Source organism: Vigna umbellata, chromosome 4 (genome assembly GCF_029865625.1).
Source record: "Vigna umbellata cultivar VRB3 chromosome 4, Vumbellata_1.0, whole genome shotgun sequence".
Taxonomy (NCBI): Eukaryota; Viridiplantae; Streptophyta; class Magnoliopsida; order Fabales; family Fabaceae; genus Vigna; species Vigna umbellata.
In genome coordinates this window covers 9,174,681-9,192,318 of record NC_142168.1, presented here as the reverse complement: position 1 = coordinate 9,192,318, position 17,638 = coordinate 9,174,681, and the positions used below count along the sequence as shown (strand labels likewise).

General features: G+C 29.8%; 1 long non-coding RNA gene across 5 annotated transcripts; it reads left to right on the top strand.

The window, feature by feature from the left end:
- Nucleotides 1-31: 31 nt before the first annotated feature.
- Nucleotides 32-9,208, top strand: LOC124842079 (uncharacterized). 5 transcript variants are annotated; one of them, XR_015786300.1, is made up of 8 exons: nt 32-207; nt 545-648; nt 1,153-1,249; nt 1,365-1,473; nt 3,121-3,218; nt 3,307-3,355; nt 7,124-7,201; nt 8,162-9,208. It is a non-coding gene; the product is annotated as an uncharacterized LOC124842079 (long non-coding RNA). The 5 variants fall into 5 exon arrangements; XR_015786298.1 differs by having other exon boundaries at nt 7,124-8,037; XR_015786299.1 differs by having other exon boundaries at nt 1,153-1,228; nt 7,124-9,208.
- Nucleotides 9,209-17,638: the final 8,430 nt, after the last annotated feature.

Below are 17,638 nucleotides of genomic sequence, written 5' to 3'. Positions count from 1 at the left end.
ATTTAGAAGGAAAATGCGCTTTATTGATTTATTTTGTAATTGCATAACCAACGTGGTTTTTTTCTCCCGGCGCCCGAATCCGGTTGGGTTGTTGTGATTCCCTTTGCATTCCGAAACCTAACAGGATCGATCAACTTTGATGCACGATTCACAAAGCAACAGTGAAGCGGTGCAAGCCACCAACGATGACGCCTCCGGCAGCACATTGTTCGCCCATCTCCTTTTCTCTTTCTTTTTTTGCCTAAGACCAATGCATATGCAGGCTTTTTAATTGGTGAATTAGGAACGGGTTTATCTAGAAGCTGTTTTGTTTTTCTAAGCGTGTTTTTCCCGCGAAAAAATGACATACGAATATGATATTTTATTACGTTTTTGTCGGTTTATTAGAATTGCTCCACCCTTCCCACTTTTTTTTTTTTTTTGCCGGTGGTTAGATTCTAAAACTAATGAGTTTTCCATCATCTATTCTCTCTGAAATTTTAATTCGTTGTGTGTAAATATTTTCTTCTACTTCTTGGTTTTTGGCATTGTTTGCTTTCTCTAGATTGGCTTGTCAGAGGTGTTAAGGTTGCATTCAGACCTGGCAAGATGGATGTTATAGAAGGTTAATCTAGATGGTTCCTTTGGAGGATTCTAATGTGAATAAGCGTAAGCACTAATCTGGCTGAATCTTGTCTCATTATTACTGAATGGTTCTTTAGAGGCATAAAATGTTTTTGGTTTCTGATGAAATGTAACTCTGTATTGTATGTAAAAGAGAATGTTGATTATTCATGCACGACATGCCATGATGCCATGCTCAGAAATTAAAACATGTTTTTGAAAAAACATTGATTGGATAAATTTATTTTCTTGGTTGACTATCCAATTGTTTTTCACCTCATACGAATATTGATTGGAGCTCATGCATACTGATCCAATTCTAAATGAATGTTGATCCCAAATAGCAATCTGATTATGTTTACCCTCCTGTTCGTTAATGGTAAAAGTCATGTACTATGGACATGTGACATTGGTTCAGATAACTTTAATACTTGAATTTTTTTTTTTCTCATTTTTGGTCACTATTGAATTCAGATTTTAAATGAATTGCAATGTTGTTAACCATTAGTATTGTATGATAACTATTTCATCTGTATAAACTGGCTGTAGGTTATGTGTGCAAAAAGGGATACATGAAAGATGACTACATTCATTTATTTGTGAGAAACTCCAATTATTAATTGAGGTGGGACTTATGTTCTTGAAGGTATTGAATTGTTTAAGTTCCTGCTCTTCAACTTAGTAGTTTGTTGGTGCTTTTGTATTGTTTGTGACTATATTACTTTGCTCGTTGGGCTGTTATTTGGAAACTTCTGTTTCAGTTTCTTGATGTAGAGAAGAAATCAGATGAAGATGCCCCTGTAAAGAAGCAGATATTATCAATCGGAGCAGGCTTTTATGCAACATATTTTCAGTTGCACGTGCCATCTTGTGAGTTCTTTTAAGTACTTCACAAGTTATGTTTAAGAGCTAATTTGCTTGTACCTTTAAAATTATAGGTTTGCTATGTTTTGGAGACATGTGGATTGAGTGAATTGCATTTAAGTCTTGTTAAAATTATTTTATGTTCTAACATGCTATGAGTGCACTTTTCCTTTTTGTACCTGTTTGTTCTCCTGTGCTAAAGGCCTGCTGCCTTTCTAATCTTAATCTTTAAGAGACAGAATATCATACCTTGTGCAACACGGGACAAGGAGATTAGGAGCAAGGACTAATTTGAAAGTTCTCAAGCAACGAATGTGTTTTTAGCTGAGTTTTTTTTTTCTTTTGGAGGTGGAATATAACTTCCTCTCTACACTGTGTGCATTAATTACTTAATTTTAAGGAACGTGGACAATGGATTAGGTGCATCAGTGCATGAATGTGGAATTGTGGTTGATTAGTATTGCTGAGCTACTAATTGCTTGTTTACAAATTTATGGCTTTTGGACCTGTCTCTTCTTATTTGTGACTAGTTAGTGCTGGAAAATTTGAATTAGTGACATAAGGGTATTGTTGTTAGGTATGTAGTTATGTAAGATTATATCCAGCATCCATTCCAGCTTTTATGACTAAGATTTTGGTATTCTCTCCTGGCTCTGATGTTATTCTCTTTGTTTTTCCTGTTTGTTCTAATGGCACCGAAGGTAGTTTGGACATATTTTCTGTTGTGTCCTTGTATAGGTACTGTACTAATTGTAGAACAAACTCATACTTTTTCACCTAAGGTGAATCCGTTGCACTGTCTGAAACTTCTCTGCAAAATTTTTCTTATTATTTTTATTCACACTGTTGTAGGTTTATCGTTGCCTGTTGGTGAGGAAAAATGTTTCCTTCTTTACCCATGCGTACTATCAATGCAAAATAATTTGATTCGGGGCTTGATTAGAGCCTTAGGCCATTTTTTCCTTTGCTTTATCCTCTTGTTAAGATGTTTACAATTCTGTCACCTCTCCTTCTATCTCTCATTCTCTTCTGTACAATTCTGAAATTCTATTACCATTCATAAATAATTTATTTATTTGGAGGTATCAGCCACCTTTGGAAGTTCTAATTCAAAAAAAGGTTTTAAAGGCATTAGTGATATTTTATCATGTGCTTCTTCTGTTCTTCTCTTGTTAATTTCATGTGTTGTAATTTTCATTAATGGCAATAATTCTGAATTTAATAATTGGACAGCAACAGCAATATGTGTTTATTTACACAGCTTACAATAGAGTATGGAACTGACGTTTTAAAATCACTTTGAAAACAATACATCTCAATTTTATTATTGGAAAGTGATAACTTATTCCCTTTCACATGTTTTGACATTTAACAAATGGAAATGAGCAGAATAAACCAAGTTTGAGCGTAAGAATTCTTAATTTTCCTTGTCTTTGTATATTTATGTGTGCTCACACACAAAAAAATGAAGGTGAATATGAGTAGTAACTCTATTATCGTTACTCTTTGAGAATGATGATCCCATCTCCCTGTATATAAGGGTGGATGTATATTTGGTTTAATTTAAATTAACTTCGTATCTTTCTTGACCAAAGCATGATAAATTGATTCATTCTGATATTGTTATCTGTCTGCCAACTTTTATAATTGTAGAATGTGTTCTGATCAACTTGGATCCTGATTCAACTCGTGCAATTGTTGGTTGGGCTTCCTAAACTTTTTCTGCAGCAATATTTTTTTTGTATGAGTAGGTTAGAGCCTTCAAAATTTCTGTTCCTACTTCTTTTAGATGAATGAAGTACGATCTTCTTGGCATTATATGATTCGTTTTGCTAACAGATCCCACCCAGATGATGCTTTTGGAGAACAAATGATACGGAATTTAGAGGTATGTCTGTAAAAGAATTGTTTTATAATGTCTGATTTTTAGATTTCATTTGGCTCGTTTGAGATTACCCATACATTGGAAATGTCTGATCTCAAAAGTGGAATTTCTTGTCTCACTTAAATACGCACATACAGACAGCCATATGTGCTTTGCATTTTATGTCAGATTGATTACCCATGAATTGGACGTGTCTATTTTTCTAATTGCTGTCCCTATTTTGTTCATTATACTATTTTTTGCCCATAATGCTATGTTAAGTGAATCTTCTTTTCATTTGAATATTTTGATTTTAGTTTCTCTAGAACGTGTTTCTTTTAATCCCCAGGATTCTTTCCATTCGAACAATGGCACTTATGTAATGTTTTGGGTTTTATGATCTATACCATGGTTATCAGACGTGAAAATCTAAATAGATAGGCTCATGAGAGCTTTATAGACTTGACTCGTAGAGCTAGGGACGGCAAATAGACCCGTCCTCGTGAGTATTTTTCGAATCCATCTCCGTTTTGACGGAAATCCCTGAATTATTGGGTACTGGATATGAGTAATATCCGATTTGTGTGTGTATGGGCGGGTGAATGTATCTGTAAAGTTTTCTCATATCTCAATGGTTCGACTAATTCAATATATGAAAAGTTTTCTCATATCCCCAAGATACTTTTTGTCTTATTATATCCTTAATTGATGAAACTTGTTCCCACCTCACCCGGTTGTCATATGAGGCCCAACTCGGAGCCTCGTAAGTCACTACATCATATCAAAAAATAAATTCACTACAATAATTAATCAAAATTTGAACTCCATAATTAATCAAAGCAGTAAAAATAGTTCCATAACTCTAGTAACAAAATTTAGTAGACATGACTATTATATAAGTTTAATCTACACCAAATAGATATGTTTGTATAGTTGCAAAACATAAATTCTCACGACCATACTATTAAATAACTAAGTTAAAAAGCATCTTCAAGATTTTGTCTCCAATCCTCTAATGACATCATCTCCAAGATCATCATAATCTTCATCACCATCAAGCTCTTCCTTTGATGATAAGTGTGCATCATCGGCATTGGCTTAAAAAACAATGATATCAAGATCAAATGCATGTGGAGTTGGATCACTCGAACTTGATCCAGCTGTCAACATTTCCTCCATCACCTTGACCGTCAACTTCTTCAACCTCAACATTATCATCATCTTCAATTATCACTCATTTTCTCATATTTCTTGAGTGTAGCTTCAATATCTTTCTCCAAACTAAATAACGGTCCTCCCTATGTCTCACCATCAGCCCAAAAGAATTGCAAGTCAAGTACAAAACTAGAACAACAAATCTCTTCAACTCTGGAGTTTCATCTCCAAAGATCTCCCACCATCCTCTAGGAAGCATAACTTTCTTACAATCATTTTGTATTTTCCATAGAAGAAGTCCTCTAGCATAATGAAAGTCAATAAGTTGCAAATTAACTTTTTTCCTTTATGCAACATCCTTGATCAATCTTCTCATCTGCATATATACAGCCCTTCTTTTACCCTTAGAGCACCATTTCTGAAATTATGTTCATAGTGCAAATAGGGGGTTAAGGTAATATGCAGCTGCATTGAATAATTCTCTCGATTTTGCATCAATAATTATTCAGCTACCTTGAAATTTGTTACACTAACATTCAACTAAGTTAACTGTTTTTTCCTCTGTTTTTACTTATTTTTCTTTATGTTGGATCTGTTTTGTTCTTAAAGTTTTTTTATTTATTTCGTGCTTAGTTGCAAAAATTTCAAAATGACTGAAAGTAGGACTTGTTTATATTCTTCTGATGTCAATGTTGATGCAACCTCACCTTGACCTAGAAGTAAATATGTTGTAGGAAATAGGATGAGAGAAAACATGGAATAGATGTTTTGGGCAATGGAAAAAATGTTAATGTAATTATTGTTTAAAGACATTCAGTGGGGGAATTTTCAAATTCAAGCATCATCTTGTCAGTATTGATTATGAGTTTGAACCTTGTGCCTTGGTGTCACGAGAGCTTGAAATTGTAATGATGAAAGTTGTGGCAAAAGCTAAATCAATGAAGAAAGTAGGTTGAATAACATTGAAGGGTTTGATGATGAGTAAGTTGAAAGGGATACCACTCAAAGTAGTAGTAAGATGTTAAAAATTAAGGAAAGGAAAATCTACTGATGGCATTCAATCTACTTTAAATCAATTGTACAAAAGGGGATAAAGAAAAAGTTGATGCTGAAGCTGCTTCATTTTTCAACACATGTTTTGAAATGTTGAATTAGGATGGCATTGTTAAGAAGTGGACTTTAAACCTAACTCAACCCCACAAAACCGGCTTGTAAGGTGAGGTTTGCACCCACTTATATACTCTAAATTGGCCTTATCTCTAGTCGATGTAAGACTTCCAACATACCCCCTCACGTCGAGGTATATACATCTCGAGCGTGAGACTAGACATTAATGGGTGGTCCGATAGCGGCCTGATAGCAAGTGGAACAATATGTTTAACAAACAACAAGTATCGCTAGGATAGACTCTAACCATAGTTCTGATACCATTTTAAGAAGTGGACTTTAAGCCTAACTCAACCCCACAAAACCGGCTTGTAAGGTGAGGTTTGCACCCACTTATATACTCTAAATTGGCCTTATCTCTAGTCGATGTGGGACTTCCAATGTGCATCATACTTATTTTTCATGTTATGCAGACTCTTACTAGTCTATATCGCTCCCATGAGTCTACATAGACTCTCAAGTTTGATAATCTTGGTTACGAAATCATCTACAAGGGAATACAACATGTGCCGTGTCGCATCATGTGAAGTGAGCCTCATAAACTTTTTGAGTGGAGAATTTATTTGCTTATAACCATCACTATACCTTGAGTTTTAGGTTGAGGGTTGATAATACATTATTTATGAATATTTTGGCCTATAAACATTGTTCAAGAACTCAAACTAGTAGTAAGAGGTTCAAAAATAAGGAAAGGAAAATCTACTGATGGCATTCAACCTACTTTAAATCAATTGTACAAAAGGGGATAAAGAAAAAGTTGATGCTCAAGCTGCTGCATTTTTCAACTCGTTTTGAAATGTTGAATTAGGATGGCATCATACTTATTTTTCATGTTATGTAGACTCTTACTCCTCTACATAGACTCTCAAGTTTGATAATCTTGGTTACAAAATCATCTACAAGGGAATACAACATGTGTTGTGTTGTATTATGCGAAGTGAGGCTCATAAACTTTTTGAGTGGAGAATTTATTTGCTTATAACCATCACTATACCTTGAGTTTTAGGTTGAGGGTTGATAATACATTATTTATGCATATTTTGGTCAATAAACATTGTACTTTTCATGGATAAGAAAGAATGTAATACATTATTTATGCATACTTTCTACAAATGTTTGACATAATTTTTCAATGTGACTAGAAGAATTGCTTCAACAAAAATGTCTCGTTTTACTGTAAGAACAGACTGTAAAATGATAACTGCTGCCGTTGTATATTTTATTGGTTTAAATTTGATTTAATCTTTTGCTCTTACTTATCCTATAATGGACAGACATACATGCATTTGTGGAAAAAAGTTGGTTTCTGAGTGGATAAATGAACCGTTTATTTGAATTATATATATCTATCTCAAGTGCATAAAAGTGTGTTCTAAATACATTCATGCGTTGGTTGATATTTCCATAGATAGTATGATCGTCAATGCATATGATACTGTAATATGACTTGACTTTCTTGTTTTGCACCAGAGTTGAGGTTGTGCTTGGGCATTCTACACCAAGGTTACTTGCAAAGGAAAAATAATTTCTAGACCAAGGATGGGGCAGGTATACAATGTAAATTTTTCTAGAAAGGGTCCTTTTTTTTAATTTTTTAAACTTATTACAGTGCATCTGATTGGTTATTCAATTTACAATTCTGGAAAAAACGTCTAAATGATGATAAATGGGTCATCTAGGCATGAATAGTCTTAGAACTTACTAGACTAAACTAGAAATGGTTGAGACTTTTGCAACTCTTGCTATCATAACGATTATCAATATCAGAAATGGTTCATCATGTAGTCTTAGTGTGTATTTATTCTACTTCGTAAGTAATACTATTTTATTTTTTCTCGGTATCAGATGTCTGTTGCCTGGGATGAATTAGATCTGGAAGTTTGTCTATAAAATTTACAATTGTTAGTGTTTTCTGGTGTTTTAATGATAAAGATTACTGATTAATAACAGTAGAGTTATCTTAGCAATAATAGCCTTGCGGCCTTCAAAAGTTAAAGAATAACATTCGTAAAACAAATTTATGGTATTCTTGTGTAGTCATCATGGTCCTTTCTGTTGTGTCTGACTAGACTAAGAGTACAATGATAAACTGTTCAGAACAAAAATATTCTTTGGATTGGGCAATATCTTTTTTAAAGTCATGGTGAACAAACATAATGATGAAAATAACCAAATTTCTTTGGTTGGGAGGGTGGTGGTCCCTCATCAACTCTGCCTAAATAAGCTTCAGTAATATTTGATTTTTCTTCTATCTCTTGGCTTCTCTTTTGCCTGGTTTTATATTCCTATCAGCATTTTAATCTGTTCAAGGTACTATGTTCTATCTATATCTTATGATTGCCATATGATGGAACGGCAGGATACTAAAGTTCATATCTTCATATGTAAGGCAGTTTTTCCCTGATCTTCTATCACCTCTCCTCTTTCTATCTACTTTATGGTTGGTAGCCTGTTTCTTTCTTGTAAATTTTGTAAAAAGATACTAAGTGTTAGAACTTTACTGTTTAGGATTGAACGGATGGAATTGCTTGATGAATTTGAAGAGTGGTATATGATGCAGGAAAGTCAGCTTTTTATAAATGTTCTGTTGATAATTGTTTGCTATAAAAAATGTATGAATTCTGTTGCACACAATTACTGGGGCCCTGAGTGGGGAATCTAGGCCAGAGTTAATCATCTCTCATTTTAAGTGGAAAGTGAACTGTTTGTTTTTATTTCTTCTTTTTAAGATTCATTGATCAGAGAGGAAAAGTAAATAGTAAATTTATAATAGAGCATATTAGTATGGAAACGTAATAGGGCAGCATGTCATTTAAATCAATACCGAAACAAATGGACCATGGGTAATATCTTTCCCTCCTGGATTGAAATTAGAGACCAAATCACTTTTACTGAACCATTTCTAGCAGTCTTAGATTAAGATGATTATGATGATGATGATGATGAGTGAATAGAAAATTTTAATTTGGAAAAAAAGGATGTGCTGGGGTGGGAATTGAATTCTGTTTCTGAAGATGATTCCAAACTAAAAATATAATATGGTACTCTAAGTTTTTTAGAGCTACACTGGACAAGCATTGACTGACTTTCACCTTTCATCCATGATGCAGGGTCTATTTGGGAATTTTGGTTTTGTTAATGACAACAAAAGTAGGTTTCCTTCCTCATGAAAAACGAGGATACAACACATATATTTATATTATATTTCTCTTGTGGTGACTGTAACTCTTAATACAGTCCAGGTATCACGGTGGCAGGTGCCAGCTCACTGGTATGTTGTCTGGCAAAAAGGTTTTCTGATCAACTTGTTAGTTATTGTATCAGAATTCAACTATTTGAGTAATTAGTATTTTTGTATAGATCCCTTCAGATATTGTTTATTTGATGCAAAACACATATACTTTATATTTTCTGATAACTGTATAGTAAAGAAAACGTGGTGGTGCCCACACAGCACCAACTGTTAAAGTCATACTCTAGGCCTGTGTGGGGATGTCCATGTGGAACAAATACGAAAATAGTGTGTAATGTTTTTGCTTTTGAGCAATTTTTTTCTATGCTTTGTATTGCTTTTAAAATCTTAAACTACTTTGATCATCAGTATGTTAACTCCAAAACTCTCAGTAAAGAAGGGGTAGTCCAAAACCAGAATGAAAAGCTGGTTCTGAAGGAGTATATTTTTTTAACCTTTGAAGTTTCTTAAATTTTTTTTAATAAAGATAAAAAGTGTATACAGTTATAAATTGTTTTGATAACTACTATTTTTTTATGAAATATAATTTAGTTATTTATATTAACTTGTTTATATCTTGATTGTTATAATTTTATATTATTTTATTTTTTTCAATATTATCAGAAGCTAAATTAATTATTACTTAACATTCAACCCATCGAGAATCATAATTTTCATTATAACATAATTACAGTTATTCAAGCATTAATGCTTGAGTTGTTAAATTATATGATCAAATTTTTGGAAAGTGTGTTGGTTCCTTCTTGATTGAATCTTTTATCAAAATTGTGCATAGTTGGGCTAAACTGGAACAAATTTAGTTTGTTACTGTTTTTTAAAATTTATATTTACATGATTCTTGAAAAAAATAACTAAATAATAATATAGTGAAATATCTTTGATTTTCACCTATAATATTTATAAGGCACTATTTTGGTTCCCAATGTGTAGACATTGACACATTAGACTGTATAATTTCAGGAGAGTTTTAATTTAAGTTTCTAATACGACAAATAAGTCTGCAACTCTAACATACATTTGGAGGTTGAAATGATGTTTTACCTTCCCAACAAAACGTGACTAAAACATTTTTTTTTAACAATTTATTAGCAATGAAACGACAACATAGTAAGTTACATTCGAAGAGAGAGGATGAAAACCGTTATTAGCAGTTATTAACAGCAATAACAATTGGATGGTGCATTGCTTATTGTTGCAGAACAATTACAGGGGACAGGACGCTTTATTGTTCAATTGATACAATCTTTCTTTCTTGGGTTTCCATCGAAACCAGCTAGCATGAATCAAACACTAATCTGTGTCCTAATACTTGTTCAAACATTAAGTAACATTTGAATCATTAAAGCTAAAGTAGGTAAAAACAAGAAAACATGTTCATTCTGAATAGAATGTAATTTTAACATGATGCTATTATAAGAATTTTTACATGGCAGGATATTTAAATTTATTATGTGTATTTTCGAACTTTACACAAATCAAATCTTATATAAGATTGGTTTATAGATTTGAAAGGTAAAAGAAGTTGAGCTTAATTTTCTCAAAAAAAAAAGTCTTAACTATTAACATTGTCCATAAAAAAATCTTATATATTATAGTTTACAAATTTAAAATAAAACATTCTTGATAGGCATGCACGGTTACTTATTTATATCATAAAATAAGAGTGAGCAGAATCAAAACGATGTCCACTTGAAAAAAAAAGAGTTTATCTTTGAACTTAGAAAACCTTCTTTTTCATTTTGAATTGATCTACGTGACATTAATTATTAGGACCACTTCTTACGCATAGTCACGCAGACCTGTGAAAATTTAAATGTATAGAGGAGTAACATAAACAAGTTTTGTCCCTAAAATCAAATAATAGGACGACAGATTATGTATATTTGCATGAAGTTACGCAAACCAACCAGTTTCCTAAATGGTTGTCATTCCTGTGTCAGCATGTTCCTTCCTCTAAATGGTTCACTCAGACATTATAAAAGACAAAGAAAAGAAGATTTTGTTATAAATTGGGTCCACATGAAGAAAAAATGAGCTGGGATTGGAATTTTAATGCTTGGAACTTGTTTTCGAAGGGGTCCCTGTGACTTTTTAGAAGAGAAGAGAAGAAATATTATTATATAAATAGTTTTCTCTGGATTAGTGTGTTGCCCCACCACCTTGTAGCTCTTTAATACTCTCTTATCAGCTTTTTATGTCTTCTTTGATGGCTCAATAACACACCTATACAATCAAAAATCCTTTATTATTGCAGCTTTTTACTAATTTCTTCAGAGCTCGTTTTACAATGATTTGTTTCCACTCTCTACTCATAATAATGTATTTACACAGAGTATCTCACGTTTCAGTTTACGGCCATTCTACGCGGGACACGGGCCTCTTCGCTAGGGTTCGCTTCGCCAACAATATAGGAAAGGGATTACAGAGAATTTAGAAAAAATTAAAAATATATCAATTTTCCCATAAAAGATTATTAGTGATAAAAATTTCATATAATGTTACCATCAAAATAATCAAAATTTGTTGAGAAAAGAAAAAAAATATCATGTCAAAATTAACTTATTTATTAGTTAAAAATATACTCTTTATGGAGAATTCTGCCTACCCAATCCTGTAATATTTTGTGATATCACTTGAGTATGATATTCCTTTTACATAAAAATAAAAAAACAGAACAAGCTTGAACATGGAATTAATAGGTTTATGAGTAATTTTATAATAATAGGATAATGAATGAAAAATAAATAATAACATATCCTCTAACACACTCTTATAAAAATAGTTGTCTCTCTTGTAACATAACAGACCTAAGTATATTCTTATGTTAATTTTAAAATAAAAATTGTTACCCGTGAATATTTTATATAATAAAAGTTCTTAACTAAAAGTAAAATGAATTCAATAAGAAAGTTCAATGTGCATATAAAACTAAGGTCAAGTAAAATGTTGTTTTCCTCATCTTTAAAGTATAGTATTTTTTCTAAAAAATAAACTTTCTATTCTATCAAAAGGGTAATAACATTAGTTAGTCATTTATTAGTATAATCTTATTGTTCAAACTAGTTAATTTATATATATATATATATATATATATATATATATATATATATATATATATATATAAGTAAAAAATAAAAAAAAATTATATTAATTTTATTAAAGTTAATTGATGGCTTGGGATGCTTTAGGAGTACAGGGTAAAAATAATGAGAATTTATTCACAATTGATATACAGTTATTTAAGATGTTTTTAATTACAATTGTATATTAATAATTATAATATATATATATATATATATATATATATATATAACATAATATAATTTATTCATATAATAAATCATTTCAACCATATAATATCAAATGAATTATATTTCTTTTTTAATGTTTGTATATATAAACTATGAAGCACCAAAGAAAAATTCATACTCCTAACCTAGAGTAAACTTTTTTTTTTTACTCTAAGTGGTGAAATGAGTGCAAGGAATATTTTGTACTCAAACAACTTTTGAATTTCATAATGGTAAGAAAGTGTGACTTTTCTAATAAAAATTCTTAAAAAAAAGTGAGTTTCCTGACATGATGTAGAAAATAATAATTTTAAAAATCTAAGTATAATAAAAAAATTATCCTTTTAAAAATCAAAGATTTCTCAACAACCGACTCAAATAATTATACTAAACAAAGTAAAAACAGTGAATTTATGCTCTCTTTTTCTTTATTAAGAGTTGGCTAAAGCCATTACATGTAAACTCTACATGGGAAAGTTATTCCCACAAAATCGAATTTATGCTTTCAAAAACATCTCATAAAGTACTTTATTATGTACTAAAACAGCATTAATTCCAAAATGTTGAAACTTTTTGGTATAAAAGAATAATTGGGTGAATCATGTGTGGTCGTAGGGAAGCTTCAAGTTTTTCTCACTCACTTCACTACCACTGTTTCAATAAATCTCTCTCACATGTCTCTTATTTTATTTATTTTTCTTTCCAAAATCATTTCACTAAAGTTATATTTAATTAATAGTATAAGTATTATACACTGTGTTTAATAATTTTTTTACTGTATAAATTACAAAAGTAAAATGTATTAAAAGTCAAAATTCATTCTATATAACTGATTTATAGATAATATCAAGAGAAGAGTAAAAAAATTACATTAATTTCACACTTCTCACTCAATACTCATGTAAAAAAGAAAAAAGTAATGTTGTACATTGCAATTTTCTCATGGCATGATCTTTGAAAGTTGAGAGAAGTAACAAGGGAGGGAAAATTGGAAAGATTGGATGACAACAGAAAAGGAAATGAAAAGAAGTTAAGATAAAGAATATTTTGATAGAAACATGATGCTTTTGTGAAGAATTGGATACTATTCTAGGGTTCCATGCCAAGAAGAAAGATAGAAGAAAGCCAAAACAATGTTAACTTTTTAAAAAAACATATTTATGACATAAAATATAGAGAAGAAAAAAGGGTGTGCATGTGATGTGTCTTGAAGTGAAAGAAAATTTAGTGAGTAAGAAGGATAGGGATTGATGAGAAATGTTGTTTCACTAATTTTGAATTTTCTTCCTTTCATCTCTCTCTTTTATCCTTTGCTTTACCACAGAAAAGGTTCCACTTATTGGTGGAATATTCATGCACCTATTTCATCTTTTCCATAAAACGAGATTGCCATAAGAAAAAGTGGGAAAAGTTGAACATCAAAAACTGAAAGTAACCCAACCAAAGTATATTCACATGAAGCTTTCATATATAATAGGGATATAGTGAATTTTAGAAGACTATAGTCATAGCTTTTCTATTGAAGTGATGAATTATTCCATACTTAAACCACTTCCAAACATGCCCTAAACTTCTATATTAATGCATTTTTGGATAAACTCTAATTAGATTTTTTAGATCATGTTTGATTCATCTTGAGAAGTAAGAAATGCTTTTAGTTTTTAACATTTTGGTTATAGTAAATTTTATTTTTACTTTGGTCTTAATAACTTATTGCTATACTTTAAGTGATTGATTGTTTATTAAGTAACAATGTGACTAATCAAGTAGGATGACACATCTATCTTCTTTTAAGTATTTGAAAAATATTACGATGAAGTTGAAAATATGAAAGTGGCATTAAAAAGTTAAAAAAATTGAATTTAACTCTATTCTATCTTTATAAAACAATTTATAAGAGAATAATTACCTTAAAGTAATATTGCTTTTGATTATATAGTATGAACTAACTTTATTGTGCTTTTTAAGTTATTTTATTATAACATAAAAATAGAATTAGTTGTGCTTAAAATATTAATTTTGTTTAATCTTTATATTTTAGAAAGCAATGAATTTAGATTTTGATTCCGCACATTTTGTTTCTTTTTAAGAAAAATTATTTCATTTAAACAGATTAAAAATTAACATATGGTAAAAACGTGTCGATTTAAGTATAAACAAAATAAAATACTATTTGTTAAAGTCTGGAAGAAATTATGATTGTAATTTTGTATTAGTGGATGAATAACCAATATAGTTAACCCTTTTTAAGTTTTAATGGTAGAAGGAATTGGAAAAGACGTGTGGGGGTGGGGCACTACAGGTTGGAACAGCAAGGCATTTTTTGTTGTATTGATGGTAAGATTATGAAACCAAACAATACAACTTCTCTTCTGATTGCTGCAAAATGCAAACATTACTATCAAAAATTTAATTATTTTCTATTTTATTAATCTCAGAAATTTTCTTTCCTTCACGTGAATCGGAATCCATATATCATTTCCTTTTCCATAGAAAACAAATTTGATGACTAGATTTTGTGCAAAATTCTGATGCCTTAATTTTATACGACAATCAGCTAACTTCCAATTAAACGCCTTTTCAAAATAACCACCATCAACCATATATCATAATCACCTCCTTCTTATTTTTCTAATCAAAACTTAATTTTTTTATTAATCAACCAAATATAATAATCACCTCCTTTTAACGCTAATCACCATTAATTTTAACTTTAATATCGCTCTTGTGTTTAATTCTAACCATGGCTTTAATTTAGCTGTACTAGCTCAACCTATATTTGTATATACTATTGTAACTTATATAACTCCACTACAATATGTATATAATTAAACTATTACAACTTTATGTTCCCGATATGTATATAATATATACACCGTTAGAGAAATTAAAACATTTTCTTAATTTAACTTGCTTCTCTATCCGTATTTGTAATATTATTTTTTTAGATGTTAATTTACAAATTAATTATAATTTTTATTTATAATAGAAAATATTTTAGATTTTAATAATTTTTAGTTTATAAAATAGTATCTAAATTATAAATTAGTTAATATTAATTCAAAAAACATCTTTTACGAGTAAATATATAATAAAACTATTATAAAACATCTACCTCTTTTCACTCTCCTCTTCATCAATCACCTACAACTCTCACATCAATATACACAATTTATCAACAATCATATATATAAATGTAATAATATCGCAATACATTCTTCACAGATTTAAATAATAATACAAATGCCCACATGCTATATATAATTCATATATCTTATTTAGAGATAGCATACCTACTAACAAAATCTTATTTGTAAACTTTTGTAGTTTCTCTACAATTTTCTAGTAATCTAATTAATGCATCAAACTTTACACCAATAACATAAACTCAAATAGAATTAAAAAAAGTTGAATCTATACTAAAAAAATAATCACCTACCTTGATAAGGAATTATCAACGTATTCTTAATTTTAAGTTATCACTTTCTTAAAATTATATTTTGCTAACATAACAATAAAACTAGTGGGTTCAAGAGCATAATAAAACTCGCCGGAAAAAAAAAAGTTGCATAATAAAACCTTTACATATTTGAAATATTCCCCAATATCGATTCTGTTATAATAATTATTTTATTTAAATGTAAGAGTATTATTTCTCACAGAGTGATAAGATAAATGGATAATTAGTTTTTTCAAACACTTTGTTTATTTTTTTATTAAACGTATATAATTTTTAATCACTATACGTATCGACTAAAAAAAGCATGGACGTTCGTTTATCATTTTATTTTCTTAAACTCGATTAAAGAATTATTTTGGGTTGATCCCTTTAGTTTTCAATTGCAATATATGACTGCTTGCGGTAACAACAAAATTATGTAAGACATTTTTAATGAAAATTAAACTTGATGAACAATATTCCATATAGTTGACTTTCTGATGTTTCAAGCCAAATCTGACACAAAAATTATGAGAGAAGGGAATCAACAATTTTTTTTTCTTTCCAATCAAACATGAGTTGATTTTAATTTATTGTTTACTTATTATTCAATCATATCTTAATTTGAATTATGAAAATATGAGATATTGAATGAACTACTTGGGTGATAATTGTTTTTCATTGATTTTACCACAAATTGAAAAAAAATTAATTAAGTTGAAAAAAAACTCACTAATAATACTGGTCAGTTAGATTATCTAATCCAATAAATAGTCCCTCATATTATTGTTTTATTTCATAATTTACCATAAAAGCATACATGTTTTACCTATTTTGTTATATTAAGGATAACAAGGTAAAAAATGGAGAAGGATGGAAAAACTAATTTGGTTGTACCCAGAGAGTTAACCGTAAAAGTCATTAACTATGAGAAAAATAAATAAATATTATTTTTATCTTTTCCAATGTTTATTTTTTATAATTTGAACTCAATATTTTCAGTTGGGAAGCAATTGAAGTTTTGTTTCATAGTCTCTATAGTTTTAATAGTTTCGGTCCTTTTAATTTTAAAACCTTCTTTAGAATTTAATTTCACTTTTTTTCCGTTTACACTGATATTATTAACCTTTTACATCTTATAATTAATGTTAAGACAATAACAAGAAGAAAATGTCCCAGTTATGTATAACATTATGCTGTTATAAAATAATTTATCTAAGACTTTAATAATTTTAGTTTACAGAATTTATCTAATGTGGACAAATTCATTCCAAATTCTTAATCATTTGATTAAACAATAAATTATGAGTTCAAATATTTTATTCAGTCAAACTAAAATTTTAAATTTAAGTTATATATGACTTATTTGAAGTAAACTTATTATTTTTTGGCACGTTGATGTTGTAAAAAAATTATGCATATAACTTATTTGAAGCATTTTAAACTTATCATTATTGTTGACACGTTTGTGTTGTGAAAAAATTATGCATATTTATGATAATTTCATTCAAAGAGTTTTTTACTCGATTAAAGTTGAGAGTGACAGTTTAGATTGGTCTTGGGTTAATCTTCGTTTAAATGGCATAATTTTACTTGTGAAAGAAGTGAATAGATGTTATTTGACAAATATCATTTACTACAAGTACCTTAAATATTGTCTGAATTCTATTTACTTAATTATTGTAAAAAAAATGATTATTGAAAGAAAAATTGAGTAAATTTTGTTATTTTGAAGAATTTAAGGTTTATTATAACAAAAGAATTAAAAAGGTATGAAAGATGCAGTAGTTAGATTGAGGTAATTGAATTAAGTGTAGAATGATAAAGAAAAGTATTGTAGTGTGTTTGTTGAGAGAAAAACGCATGCATGCATAGGTTAAAATTAGAAGGTAAAAAAAAAGGTGACAGCATTGAAGCAGTATTAAATCAGTGTTCACCCACCATGATTACCGTCTTTTAATGTCGCATTATCACAAAAACAACAAGGCACTGTTTGTTAATAA